Genomic DNA, 13,352 nt, shown 5'->3' with positions numbered 1-13,352 from the left:
ACGGGCTCCTTTGAGAAAAATGAATGAATTGTTTAGACTGAGCTCGCTGGTTTAATCCTATTAGCATTTTCTTTGGGTGCACTGACTTCATTTAAAAAAATTAAAAAATCAAAACAACATTTTAAATCCAAGGTCATTTTAAAAAGGTGAAGAATTTTCAAAATCTTCATTATTTGAGCTTAAAATTATGATCCCTCAAGAAAAATAGTGTCCTATATATTCTAAAAGCAATCTGCTTTCAAAATATAAACCAGTGTGATGTGGTGGATGGAGTGTCACACTAGGACTTTGGAGACCTGAGTTCAAATCCCTGCTCAGCCATGAATGTACTTTGAAAACCCTTTTAGGGTTATCATAATCTATGAGTCTGTTCCATCAAAACCAACAAAGAATCTCAACACCTTCAAACAAAGTGGGGAGGTGAGAGAGGGAAATCAGGCTGGTGGAATCTATTCTTGTGGTTTGGGGGCTTTAACTCTCAGAAATCCTGGGATCCACCAAACACAAAAAACATATATACAGTACATAGCCAAAGAATTCTGCACTCAGGAATTCCTTTAGACCAGGGGTTGTCAAACCCCGTTCCATGGTCCAGTGCCAGTCTGTGGGCGTGCCGGAACTGGGCTGCGGATACGGATCTTCACACACCCCCACGGATGTTGGGGTGTGTCATGCTAATGCAGGGGGTGTCATGCCTGCAAGGGGCATGTAACGCTCACGCGGGGGTCTCTCTCTCTCTCTCTCTCTCTCTCTCTCTCTCTCTCTTTCTCTCTCTTGATTGAGATCCTCTAGGAATAACTTCAAAATCTGTCAAGAAATCTAGACATGTAAACATTCAAACATAGTTCTTTCTAACAAAAAGTCAGGTACATGTCCCCCCACTCAATCCAATGAAAAAAAATGCAAAAATACTGTTCAAACACAAGTGTTTGCACTGACATAGTTGGTTTACTTGGGAGTCAATCAGACCAAACCCAAAAGGTACTTCTTGGAGTGCTTTTAATAACAATTGGCAGTTTTAATATTAAGCAGTCAACATTACTTTAAATGTCATTATAATATCTCTCCAAATGAGGGGATATACTTTTCCTGCTGTCAGAACAACAAACATAACAAATAGAGTGACAGTCCAGAAGTGTGTAATTAGACCTGCACGGAAAAATGGATGATCTTCAAAGCAAGAAGGCAGCAACATAATAAACACAGGGAGGGGAGTGTTGAATGGAGGGCAATCAAAATTGCATGCCCTAACAGAAGATATGCCTCTTATCTAAAGGAAAGCAGTGGAAAACCTCATGAAAGAGAACAGACATAAATTGGCTATCCAACTTGAGCTTGGAAGAACATCTGTGCTCACACAGACCTGAATGCAATTGGTATGCATGCAGATGTGCATCTATATGCACATCAGCTGAATGTGTAGAAGCTTGTTTCTATGAGCAAGCTTGTTGTCTTGTTGAATTGGGGCATGTTAGGATGATTTGGAAGTCTTTTGAAAAGAGCCGTCAAGATGGCATGTACATTCATGACCGAATAATTGTATTTGTGTTTCTATGGTTTTTTACAAGTTCATAACTTTGATAGCTATTTTGCTGGAACAGCTACCCTGATGAGTATCATCTGGACAAAATTCAAATACTTGAATTCTGGCAAGCATCCACCCATGATTTGTTTTGTTCTTGTTTGCCATTGTATTTCTGCTTTCTCACATAGCCAATGCAGTTATCCTATGTTTCTGTCCATAACTCCTCAGATCATTTAACATATTTGGTATATTCACTTCTGGGTCATTGTACAAAAAATTGGTAGCAACAGGGAACAAAACAATATAATAGAAATGAGCTGCTGGTAGACTGAAGATTTCAGCAGACTAGAAAGTGAGTGATGTATCATATTCTTCTTTTTAAAAGTTATTTATATTTATTTCTTTTAGAGCTTTTTTTTGGCCTTTTAGTCAAGACAAATTTACCAAAACAATCTATTTACAAAATAGTTTATCTGGTACTTTTGAGATGTTTAAGGCTTATGTTTTGAGAGGTCTTTGTTAATTGCAAATTTAACAAATCTTTGTTTTAAAAGCTTGGAAATAGACCCTTGTCTCGCTGTCCATGGTGCTGATTAGCTGTGTGCTTTGAATTGTAGTTTTCCTAATAACAAGACTATACTAGTATATTTTTGCATCTGCATCCATATTGCAGAAAGACAAGGATTTCCCCCTGAAAAGTACTCACCATATTATGGGAGAGTTCTTGTAGCAAAACAAGGGAGAAGAGTATTCAGCAAATTAGAGAGAAAGAAGATCAGCATTTTATTGCACAGGACATTCTTTAAAAAATTTAACAGACTGATGAGAACCAAAGCACATGAGACCACAGCAATAGACAGGGCATGTCAGCATCAGGTCACCACCAAATCTCTGGAAAGCAGTAAGAGGTCAAAGTAAGATTTGAAGTACTGGGTGGACAGACACATAGGGTAGGGCATATAATGCCTTCATTGCTTATCAGAGCTGCCAGCATTTTGCTGAAATATGCACCATGCATTTTATATAACTTCATGAGGAGGGAAATGGCATTTTTAAAGTGGGGCTTTTGGGGATAATATAAGGCGTAAGGGGGATTTCAGTTATTCCAGCCATCTTCTTTTCATTTTAAATCTCCATACTTCAAAATGCTAACTTAAAACATGGACTTGGAACTTTGTGATAATTTTCTTCATGGAGCTTTTGGAGTTATATTCCAAAAAAGTAACTTATTCTAAGCTTTACTTAAAATGCACTGATTTTGATCAAAACCAAGTTGAGCAAATGAATTCCAGTCTTCAGAGCCAAATGAATGGCGCTCAAGGATATTAAAGGAACTTCCTGTTATAATCTCATTACATCTGTCTGTAACCTTTGACAATTCTTGAAGAACAGCTGAGGTCCCTGAAGACTGAAGGCAAGCAAATATCATCCTCATTCACAGATAGGTCAGGAGAAAAGAGGCAACCACCAACCAGACATCTTGACACTGATGGCAAGGGTCTAGAACAGATCATTCCAGCCTGTGTTGATTTAGAAAAGAATATTATAATTTCAAATCTCCACCATGGGTTTCTCCAAGGTCATGCCAAATTAATCCTGTTCCTTTTTCTGATAGAGTCACAAGCTTGGTAGATGAGGATAATGCTATGGATAGTATGTAGAGTATCTTGATTTCAGCAAGGCTTCTGACAAAGTCCATCATTATTTACTTACAGGTGGTTAAAGGTCTGGATACCATGTGCTATGAAGAATGGTTGAGGTAGCTGGGTGTTTAGTCTAGAGAACAGAAGACTTAAGGCAATATGATGGCCATCATCAAACATTTGAAGGGCGGTCACATGGAACATGCAGCAAGCTTGTTGTCTGAGGGTCTAGAGGGTAGGACCTGAAGTAATTAATTCAAAGTATGAGTTGAGGGAAAGAAAGCCCTAATGCCACTTTTAGCTCAGCATTAGATTTCATTCAGTATAGGTGCAGTCAGAGTTTATTTGCATCTGGGTCATTCCTCCCTTCCCTTCATTTCTGACGCTTTTAGATTACATCTGCTGTCCTTTTATAAAGCAAACTGTGTCATCTTGAAAGGCCAGATGTAGATGTCTGATGTTCCAGATTCATTTGTAATGAAAAGGCAACAATAAAACAAAAAAAATTAAAATATGCAAAATCAGCACAATTGTTTTTAAAAGTTGAGGGCAGGGATAGGAAACCTAGTGGTGTATGAGCTGGTCAAGTCCCAAAGCAATTTTATCTGGCTTCTGTTATCCCACCTGCCTCCAAGTTATAATCAAGGTGTGAGGAAAAATGAGACTGAGACAGAATAAGCTTCCTTCCTTCCTTCCTTAGCTGTAATAGACAGAAGCATTCTACCTTCTAATCTTGCATCTCCCTTCTGGCTTCTCAAATATTAGGTATGGCTCAAAACAGAAAAACTTTTGTTCAGTTAGGTAAAATAAAATAAGACTGGATTGGATTAGATATGTCTGTGCTGTTTTACCAAAGGTAAAATTGATCTCAAAGCAGCTCACAACCACAGCAAAGCATCAAAATATATAAATTAAATTTCAGCCCACATAACTGTATCAGCATAACATGAGAAGCATAATAACAGATCAATAATGCAAAAACAAGTCAGTAATTCAACAAGGATTGAAATATAGCTGAATAAAAAAGTGTAATCCTAATTCCAAAACAACAGCACAAAAAAGGAAAATGTTTCTGATTTTAATAGGCCTAAATAGATCTGAAGAATAATAACAATCAGAATATCCTAAATTAGTCATATGACAAGAAAATTTCAAAGTGCAAGAGGCAAATTCAGTTTAAAGGCATCAGAATAAAATATTCATTGAGCTAGATGATGGCACCCAGATGTGGACGAGGTGTTAGCTGCCAGATCACTGGGTACAGAACAACATACTGTAGCTCCCAAGAATACTGCAGCACTTAAATCAGGGGTAGAAAATATTGGCCTTCCTAATGTTTAGATTTCTTCTCCTAGAAACCCTAGCTACATTTACCATTCATAAGAGACTGGACAAGTTATATTCCAAGAAGCAGAAAGCTGTCACCTCTGACTTAAATTAGTTACCCTGACTGCTACCAAAGAGGGACCAAAAATAAATAAATCTGGGTACATGTATATAAACGTATCAAGTATGAGAAAACATCTTGTATTAATCTTCTGAGGCCAGAATCTGGCATTGGAGTGGAGGTCTACTGGTGACACCTGGAAGAAGAAAAAAAAAAGGATTCTCCTAGGAGTTGTACGAAGATAATACAGACACACTGAAGAAATACCTTGCAAGCATCCAGCTGTAGGAGATTTCAGTCTTCACCAGGGTTGGTGAACATATAGCCCTTCAGATATTCACTGGATCAAACACAGTAACTCCAAAAGGATATGGAAGGTCAAATGTACCACACCCCAGTCTCAGCGAAAACTACTTTCTACATAAGAGGACTAGAAAGTCAGGTGTGCATGATAGGAAAGATGCCATGCTGACTAGTGACAGCTCCAGTGACATGAGTAAAAAATGCCACGAGAAACTGGATTGTACTTTCATTTTGCATAGTTTGCTTAAACATCTATGTATTTCAGCTTCTAGCAGGTTTTATGTCATCTGTTTGAATTGCACAAAGTCTCCCATGTTTTCTCATTAGGTTAACACAACTGTGTACGGCGCCTTGGTTGCAGAGTTTGTCTGCATTCCTAATCAATTATAAGCCACTTTTTGAAAAATGTTTTTGTAAGAACATTAGACCAGAAGGAAGCACAGTTTCCAGGTAATTTACTGTATTTTATCATAAAGTGGAGGCTTGTAACAATAACTTCATAATAAATCTGTAGCAGCACTATAGTATAAAAGGTTTTCTTAAAAGCTGGTTTATGAAAACTAGGCTAATTTATTACCTTGGTTGCCTTTCTGCCTAACCTTTTTATGGGCCATTTTGTCTATAGCACCTTTTTCTAGCTGTCTAAAAAGAATGAGACTGTGTAAGCTCCAGATGCTGTGTGAATCAGGTCAAAATTCAAATTGCATATCCCTGTTATGAATTACAATGTTGATTTATCTGCTCATCAACTGTGCAAGAATCTTTTCTTCACAGGCGTGCTTCCTTTCTTCTCCCAAGCCTACAAGCATGCAATGACATTACATAGCAGACTCCCCCATCCAGTACCGAAGGTGCTGCGAGTTGTCGCCCAAAACGGTGACTTCTCCACCCTTTGGGCTGGCTGGCCTGCAGGAGCTTCACGTGACCCAGACATAATAACCAGGTGACCTAAGCTTCATTTAGCTTGACCTTTGGGAAGGTCAGGTGACCCAGTGGATAACTCCCCCATGAAAGCAGTCTTAAACATGGGATCAGTCCCAATCTTAAGAAGCTGGCTTGAAGCAGCTGGGGCAGGAGTTGAGATGTCAGTAAGGGGACTGCGCCCCCATTATGAGCCCCTCTGCATCACAGCTGCGAAATAAAGAGGTGGGGATTTTAAGTAAAGAGACTTGCCAGAAAGCAGTCATGCATGAGAGAGAGAGACTGTGTTGTTTAGTGGTTAAAGTACTGAGCTGGAAGTAGGGTTGCTAAGTCTCAGGTGAAGTCTGATGGAATTGCTGTGTTTCCCAGATCTCCATGCAAGGAGGCAAATCTCAAGCCCAGAAGCACTAGCAAAGGAGGAACTTTATCCATGTGTGTGAGAGGTGACATTAAAGGATCTCCCCCGCCCCCCCTTCTAGCTTGGCTCCATGCTTACTGGCTCAACATAAAGGTTTCTTTTTGGCTTTTAAAAACATGCTAGGCTTCTGCTACCTTGGTAGACGAGAGAGTCAGGTGGGAGGGGAGAGGTGTCAGGAGGGAGGAAGCTGGCAGGTGCATGTACTTGGGTCCCTCATGCCATCTGGAGCAAGGCAGAGAGGGGAGTGTCAAAGTTGTCAGTGACCTAAGAGCCTCATTGTTCCACAAACCATAGCAGGACAGATGCAGGTCTTACCTTTGGAAAAACAAAAAACACGTCCTTCCCATGGCATATCACACACTGGTTAGGGAATCTTGGAATTCTGATCTAAAAAAAAAGTAATATTTAAAGCCTCTGTTCTGAACTTAATATGTTGTGAACATTTCTATCCTGAATTTACTTCCAGTTTCACTGGAAAAAATCTTATCCATGTTTGAAAAAACCAGGAGACAGATTTACCGCATAGTCCTAAAGACTTTGTACAAAATAGTCACAAGAATCACTAACTGCATGGTATGGTATGGTATGGTATGGTATGGTATGGTATGGTATGGTATGGTATGGTATGGTATGGTATGGTATGGTATGGTATGGTATGGTATGGTATGGTATGGTATTGCACAGTTGCACAAACGGCATATCTTTTGGATTCAAATTGCCATAAGTTAAGAGATCTTCATTGTATAAGATAATACCCATGTAGGTTGTTAATTTACAGCAGTTCACTTGCAAAAGTTACACCATTTGCTTAACAATGTGATGAAATTTCAGCCAGTGTATTATAAGTATAGTGTACTGTACTTAGTCTAAAGCTTATTAAAAAGCTAAAAGTAGACACTAGCCTAAATATGTCTACTCAAGGAAAAAGCTTGCATAAGATAACATTTTCTAATCTACCCAAACAAACAAACAAACAAACCACTATGGCTACTGACCAGAAATGTAGCTTTCAGGCTGCCATTCCACTACAGTTTTGTTTAGCAACTAGAGAGTCCCCAAAGAAATAATTCAGCTATTGCTTAGAAAAGCCACCTGTCTGGAAGCGAGGCTAGGATGGAAAGATGTGTAGAGAATAGGAAATATATCTGAAGGAAATCAACAGTCACTTGATTATTAGGCAGGAAAATGTGACTACAGTGTAACTGTTATGACTGTGCTCTTTAGATCCCATAGATTCTATATATTATAAAGATGTTCTTCACCATAAACTCACAGAGTCCAGATAAGATTAAACTTGCTTTTAGTACCTGAATAATAGCACTATAGACCACACTATAGCACTTCATTTAGCCTAAAGAAAACAGACTCAAGTAAATGATGAAAACATCTAGACAAAAAGAAAGTTGCCCCCTGCCATACTCTGCTATCCATTTTGACATTCCTCCATGTTGCATTATCTTCTGGACATCAGGAAAGTGTTTTTTGCTTATATCCTAACTTTTCTTCAGTGAACTCAACATGCTAGGTATGGCTGTTCTCTTCCTTGCTGTATCCTCACAAGAACTCTGAAGCAGGCCAAAGTGGGAAAGTTATTTTGCTGAACAACTCCCAGAATATCTTAGCCAATCAAAAAAGCAAAGCAAAGCGTGCTGCTTACATACCGCCCCATAGTGCTTCAAGCACTCTCTGGGTGGTTTACAATTAATTATACAGGCTACACATTGCCCCCCCTCAGCAAGCTGGGTACTCATTTTACCGACCTCGGAAGGATAGAAGGCTGAGTCAACCTTGAGCCACTACCTGGGAAGGAACCCCAGGTCGTGAGCACAGTTTTGGCTGCAGTACAGCAGTTTAACCACTGCGCCACGAGGCTAATGTTCTCAGAGATAAGCTGAGGGTAGCTGGTATAAGGTCATCAAATATGTTTCATGGTTTGTGTGGAATAGAACCTTAACTTCTTGAGCCCCAGTCCACCTTTTCCACTTCTGCTGTATAGCAACTTCATCTCTCACTGCTTCTCCTGAATTATATCAGTTCCTGAATTGATCCATGGGTGGTAGTAGTGGAGATACAATTCATATTTCTGTTTGCTTGTTTTTCTAATTCAGGTATGAATCTGGTCTGATTCGATCTGAATAAGACCAGTCTGAATCGGGAACAAATCTGAATTCACAAAAACAATTGGGAGGGAATGTTGCAGAATAAAAATACTTTGAATAAATATCAGCCTCTATAAATCAATAATTTGCATCATGACTCTCTAGTCATCTGCAAGTACTGACCATACGGAGAAAGATACCCACACGGTCCTGAACTGCAGAAGCATTTTCTTGGTGACAGGATCCCTCATATCCAGCCCATGCAGGGGAGCCTGAAGTAATGGGGAAGTGTGGAAATCATGAAATCAGGGGAATTTTCACCATCATTTGACATAAACTAGAGATTGCAAGCAGGAATGAATAGGCTTAGCAATGTGATGGCCAAAGCAGACATTCTGTAAATTCATACCACACAGCTATCTGTAGTTAGCTACAGATCAGTAATCTTTATCAGAAACAATGTGCATACAGAGGGTAGGTGGATGTCTTTGCTCCCTGCAAGTGTTGAAATTCCTGTGGACTAGAATGCAAGGGGGAGTTCCTTCCAATGCTAATAGGAATCTGTTTCTCTGTCATGTGGGGGAGCGAGTGAAGCTGTGATCACATTGGGAGGCAAAGAAATAACCCTTCCTTACATATGCAGTGTTTTCCTTCTATGCACTTATCATTAACTAAAGCAATAACCAGTACATGACTGCTTGTTACATATTCACAGAATTTCTGTTCTGGTCCATGATCATTTTCATTTACATACAGTCTGTCTTTCCTTGAGTAAGAAACACCTTATCCAGAAGGTCTCTTCAGTTGTCTTTTAAAATGCTTGCAGCCCATAAGTGGTTTTCTGAAGAAGAGGAAGTGCTGTACGGGTGAGAGGAGCAGCTTCCTGTTCTGCAGGCAGTTTTGTTTCTATGATTAAAGAGAAGGTGGAGGACACAGGGATAGGATACTTCCCACACCACCTGTGGGCTCCACACATTTTAAAGCACAACTGAATAGAGCCAGTGTTCTCCATTCCAGTAAATAATACTTGGAGGTGAAGAAGCATGTGGGAGAGATGAGATACCCGTAGACAGGGAAGAGGATGATAAACTGGAAGAAGGAGGATGAAATCTCAGTTTAGCTTGTGCTTCTTCAGCAGGTAAGGACAACAGCACCAGAAAGCCACAAGAGGAAGTGACAGACTGTTACAGTGAGCAGAATTCCTCCACAGCAGAAGCTGAGGGAAACTCTTATGGGGAAAACCCCCATAAATATGAATGCCACACAAGTAAGGAACCAAACATCAAACATTATCCAGGCAGTGCCTTCCGTCAGAGAATATAATATGGCAGAATATGCATTAACCACATACGGGGGAAAGAAAATATTCATTAAAGTTCTTTGCTCCTGTTTGTGGCTGTTGAATAACTTGGAAGCAAAGACACAGAAAGTCTAGCTTAACTTTGAGTTTGTTCATTTTATGCATTCTCACACATGTAACCAGTATAATCCACGCACTGGAACTTTGCCTGGATGCCACAAGTGGCTGGTGATGTTTTACTCCTCATTACTTAATTTCAGTCTAATATTTTCTTGGCTGCTCTCATTTCGTTTGCATGTATACAATATAGGTACAGCTTTGAAAAAAAATTAAATTCTGGTTCCCAGAATGCCACAGACAGCATGGCCAGTGGTGATTTTCTGCATAAAGAGAAATACACAATGTGGTCCATGAGCAAAAAAAAAAAAAAAAAAAAGGGCTGGATGGTATATTTTTAGAACACTAAGATATAATTGAAAAGGTGGACATTCATCACATTATGGACTTCATCACATTAGCTGTTTCAGAACCTGTGGGGCAGGGGTGACAGAAAAGTCTAAATGTTACCAAGGCTAGATCTTGGTTTTCTGTTTCTCCCCCTAACAGAAACTCCTTAATGTCTACCCTCATGAAGAATCTTGGAGGACTCAAAAGCTCACTTTTTGTTATTTTAATGGTCCAATAAAGGTAGGGTGACATCCTGATTTTGTGATTTCTTAATATCTATCTATCTATCTATCTATCTATCTATCTATCTATCTATCTATCTATCTATCTATCTATCTATCTATCTATCTATCTATCTATCTATCTATCTTTCTATCTTTCTATCTTTCTTTCTATCTATCTATCTGTCTGTCTGTCTGTCTATCTATCTATCTATCTATCTATCTATCTATCTATCTATCTATCTATCTATCTATCTATCTATCTATCTATCTATCACATTTTTGGAAGAGATGCCACAAATTCTGAATGTAAATAGATTGCTCACTTTTGCTCACTGGAGAGCTAATGGCCTGGTGGTCATACCCTATATTATCATGGAGCATTATCTTGCCAGATCTAATTTAACCCATACAATATTGCTGGTTTTTCTTTAGAAAATGCCCAAGGGAAATCGCATACTTCGGCCTCCATGTGGAAGCTGATTGGTTGTATTTCCACCAGGCAGTGGAAATTAATTTTAGAGGGGTCTTTCTCTTGCGTGTGCACCAGGTTGTGCATAGAAATAGGTCCCAGTACATTCAGTGAAGCTCATTCCTGTGCAAGTACTGTATGCCCAGAATTTTAGTCTTTGCACTTCAGCACAGCTGTTTGATAAGACACTGGAAGAAGAATGGACTGCACAATAAACATTCTCAATTGTGCATGGGTCTTTTTGGCAGAGGAAATTGGAAACTGGCATTTGGGGAAGAAAATAAAACTGTAGGAGGTCGCTTCGAATGAAACAATACCTTTTAAACAGGAAAATACATTCACAGGGATAATATGGAATGTCAGTGGTGATCTTTAAAAAGGCTTTTAAAATCCTCCTGAATACACTTGCAGTGGATTGAATGGAACTACTATGATTTAACAGTTAAGATGCTTGTATTTTGGGGAACACTGTTCCAAGTCACCCATGCCGCTCAACTAAACACAGATCCCACTATTATTGTGTTTGGCATGTCGTCGTGATCTCCCTTTCCAGGGTACCCAGTAAGCAACTGTCCCTGGACACGAAGCTCTCTTGCTCTCATGCTCATCCTTAACACGTCTCCTGTTCACTCTCAGCGTCCTCTCCATTTTTCTTTCACCCCACTGTCTCTTGTGTAGTCGATCACGCTCTGTTGAGTCATCCCTCCGCCGCACGGCCCCTCTCTGCCCCGTGACGCATTTCTTCCAGCTCTGACGGATGCAGTCTCCTCACCTTACTCCTTTATAATGGAATCTCTTCTTTTGAATCCATTAACTATTTCTTAGCGCCCCCCCACCCCCAAGTGAACATATCCAAGGAATGGGAGGAAGGAAATGGCATCTTTCCTGCACTTGTGGTGTTGGGCTAGAGAAACAGGTACATCTTGGCCAGAGACCTTGTTTATCGGCTTCTGATTGCGTCTAGAAGGACAGGAGCACTAGATAATCTTACCAGTGGGGCTGACTACCTGGCTGCCTGCCTCCATAGTTACAGTCCCAGAAAGCAATTGGGGACGGGGTCAAATGGGGGGAGAGGTAGCCACTGGAAGTGGCTCTTCATTGTGCTCTCCACAGTGGAGAGCAGATTCAGCCTTTCAGCTGGTGTGAGGTGCACGGGCTTTTTTCTTTCTCTGCTGGACAGAACCCTACATGTGTCTCTTGCTTAGTCTGAGCCATGCTCTTTTAAGACCCTGGAGCTCCTTGCAAATGTGCCTGTCCCTTTAAAGCAAAGGAAAGCCGCTTCTCACACTCTGCCTCTGTGGATGAACACAAGGTGCTGAGATTGAGCTGCTTGATGCCAGATTCAGGGAAAGTAAATCAGAGTGCATTGGAAGAACTGAGAAGAGGAAACCTGCTGGAAACGAGGTGAATTGGGGGCAGGATGGAATAGGAAAACGGGTAAGAAAGGGGAGAGGGCATGGAGGGGAGGGAAGAGCTTTCGTCTAACAATGCAGGGAAGAATAATTGGTTTTCTCGGATGGGAGTAATACAATGAATCCAACTTGTTACTGGAGCTAATCTGAGAGTTGAAGAATTGCCTGTGTAAACTCATGTATTGCCTCCAGCAGCCAGCGTTAAAAGCTTGAACTTTGGAAAACTGGTCATCAATTTCTAAGGTAATAATCAGGCATGGGGAGTCAGATGAGAAGAAAATTAGTAATTTAGCTTGAATGCCCATGCTGTCGGCACTAATTAAATCGTACTTGCCTCTGGTTCTTACGGAAACTTAAATATTTATGTCACACAGATCCCTCTGTGCATGTTGTTGTGACTGGAGACAATGGATTTTACTCACAATAGCAGTCCTCTCCTAAAACAAAATTCAGGTTATTGGTGAAATAAAAACTAAATTCTGAACAGACAAAATCAGGGCTAAAGTACATCAAATGAGTGCAATACTTTTGCTCTCTCATCATTCACTGATGGCTATTGACTGTGCTGAATTCTATTTGTATCTTCAATGTTCTAGGGGATGAGTTTTATTGTAAACTAAAGATAATGCACAAAGGAAAGAAATGCCATTGAGATTAAAATTACATGTGTAAAAGTGGCAGGTTCACTTTTGTATTTTTAGTACTTGTTCTTTTAACAGGATTCAAAATAGTAATAATAACTTTAAAAATTCATTAAAAGTGAATACCTTATTCAATTAATTAAAAAGTCTTCCAGAATTCACCATTGTGGGTGATTAAAAGCGATCTTGACTTTTATGGAGAAATCTTTGATCTTGAACCCAAATTCAGATTTAGCAAACCAAGTTCCTGTAGAACAATACATTTCAATAAGCTCATCCTGTTTAAACTGGAAGAAGACTGAAAAATCTTGATTTTTAGGCATAGGGATATATGTGCATTGTTTTATATACATATGATTGATGGTTAGATTGAAATATTTGTTCAAAGATTCTGTGATTCCTGTGAACGGCATATGGATTGTCTGAAACAAAGAAGACGTTTCTAAAAAGGCTATATAAGCTGTCAGGATAAACAGCAAAGTTAAATGGGATTTTTTTAAATGTTCCAGTTTTATTCGGATTCTACATGTTTCATTTGCTGTCTGGTGAGTTTATAATATGCT

General features: G+C 39.6%; 1 protein-coding gene across 3 annotated transcripts in view; it reads left to right on the top strand.

Annotated features, from left to right (window-relative positions):
• Window positions 1-13,352, top strand: part of SLC5A7 (solute carrier family 5 member 7) — a 56,059-nt gene that overhangs the window by 15,266 nt on the left and 27,441 nt on the right. Inside the window, exon 1 of one of the 3 annotated variants that reach the window (XM_078390249.1) lies at window positions 10,303-12,140. The exons of the other annotated variants lie outside the window; for them this stretch is intronic. The gene's annotated coding sequence lies outside the window, so the exon portion shown is untranslated. Of the gene's footprint in view, window positions 1-10,302; window positions 12,141-13,352 lie in introns of those variants that run through there. 3 annotated transcript variants of the gene reach the window in all.

The sequence above is a fragment of the Pogona vitticeps genome, chromosome 3 (genome assembly GCF_051106095.1).
Source record: "Pogona vitticeps strain Pit_001003342236 chromosome 3, PviZW2.1, whole genome shotgun sequence".
Taxonomy (NCBI): domain Eukaryota; kingdom Metazoa; phylum Chordata; class Lepidosauria; order Squamata; family Agamidae; genus Pogona; species Pogona vitticeps.
The sequence above is the reverse complement of the archived record's forward strand: the minus strand, read 5'-3'. Positions and strand labels throughout refer to the sequence as shown.